At 40.7% G+C, this 1802-nt stretch overlaps 1 non-coding gene across 1 annotated transcript; it reads right to left on the bottom strand.

Moving 5' to 3' along the window:
* Positions 1 to 200: 200 nt before the first annotated feature.
* Positions 201 to 289, bottom strand: LOC125549646 (small nucleolar RNA R24). The gene has a single exon (XR_007301421.1). It is a non-coding gene; the product is annotated as a small nucleolar RNA R24 (small nucleolar RNA).
* Positions 290 to 1802: the final 1513 nt, after the last annotated feature.

Genomic DNA, 1802 nt, shown 5'->3' on the forward strand with positions numbered 1-1802 from the left:
GGGGGCCTAGCGCGCCCTGGTGTCTTGTGCGCACCTGGCAACCCCCCTCTGGTATTTGTTTTCTCCAATATTTATTATATACTAGCAAAAATTCCCGTGCGTTGCAACGGGTGAAAACAATCTAATATGTGCTCACTAATGTGAAAATAGTTTGCAAAATAATCTAATTTTATACAGCAAAAACAATTTTCTTAATTGGTTGAGCACAGATGCCAAGTGTAAAAAATCATTTCACAGAATAACCAATTGATCAGTTGGTATCCTTATTGTTACAGATCATTACAGCAATACCTTTCGTCACCATTTAGAAACAAAGACCAAAACAGATTCTCCAATGACAGAAAAACTTCTTAAATGTTGCTATTTATAAAGAATGGAAGTTGGTTATGTACTGATGAAGTGGTAGCATGTTATACCTCCACCGCAATTTTTTTTGCCTTCAATATGTCCGCAGAATGTAATCCGACATTGTATCCCCTAAATCTGAAGGATTGTCACTGTATTAGTAATCTGCAAGAGCACAGCTCGCCAGATTCATCAATTGAAGGGTTATCCAACAATAAAATCCTGTTATCACAAAAGAACACAAGGTACATAATAGAGTGGAGCACCCATTTATTAAAATAAAACCATGCCAAACTTTAATAAAGTGTACAAATGTGGCCATGTCTTTGAGAGCAACTTTGATGAAAATCAGGGGCTCGACTGGTCTTAACGAAGACAATAACATCACTCAGACCAAGATACTAACAGACCTAAAACTATCATCTAGAAAACTGTTTTTTGAGAACCTTCGACAGTGGGGGAACCCCACCACTGACCTTTGTATTAGATCAGAGCGTCAAAGATACAGTACAATATTTACATAGAGAAGTTAGTAGGGGAGGGGGAGGAGAGGTCAAAGTACAAACCAAAAGAGGGTCTAGCAGCTCTCTCTTTCCATATACTCCATGCTGCCACCACAAACACTTCCATGAACATATGTCCAGTCCAGTTTCTTTTTGCTGCGTGCAACAATTCCAATCTGTTATTCAGATCAAGCCATCTAACACAAAGTTTCTCCCAACATGACTTACTGAACGGGCGTTTGAAAAATAGATGTCCGAGGCAAGACCAAGCAGCATCATAAGACTGGTATCCTGCAATATTAAGGCAACATTTGTCCATTTGAAGGAAAAAATGGATGCTGATTGCAAATGGATATATGGGTAAAATACAACAACAACAACAATAGCAGTAGTGAAGCTTTACCTTTTGATCAACTATGGACAAGCACAAATAGACCTTACTGATAATTTGAAATATAGTAATGAACAAACGTGGGCAGTTTCAGCACAGGATGTGATCTAGCCCAGGATGATTCGCCAACATGAAACCACTAACGAATTTCAAATTTCATTCTATCATGCTAACGCTTTGACCGGAGATGACATTATAATAGAGGAAATCATGAACGGTGCTTAGGGGTGGTGGTGGCTATGGAAGGTTGGAATAGCTCAGAGCTGGGTGATTGGTCAATGAAGAGTTGACTACCTGAACCTGTATACACCTAAAATACATCTGCACAAGAGCTCGTATGCTCATGCTAATTAATCGCCTAAATTCACTTGTTGGACCAGATGGATACTCTGTTGATTCATCCGCTCTGAGATGGATGGATCGGATCCCTGGCTTTACTTAAGCGCATCTGGCATGGATGAGTGGGTCGCTCAACTCCACTGTCTAAAGAATCTACTCCAGCACCCGGCGGGCCTCAGTTCTCCGCCGCTCCATCTCACGATAATGCATGGCCTCGGCCTCGA

Source organism: Triticum urartu, chromosome 3A, assembly GCF_056163025.1.
Source record: "Triticum urartu cultivar PI428250 chromosome 3A, HENAU_Tu73, whole genome shotgun sequence".
Classification (NCBI taxonomy): domain Eukaryota; kingdom Viridiplantae; phylum Streptophyta; class Magnoliopsida; order Poales; family Poaceae; genus Triticum; species Triticum urartu.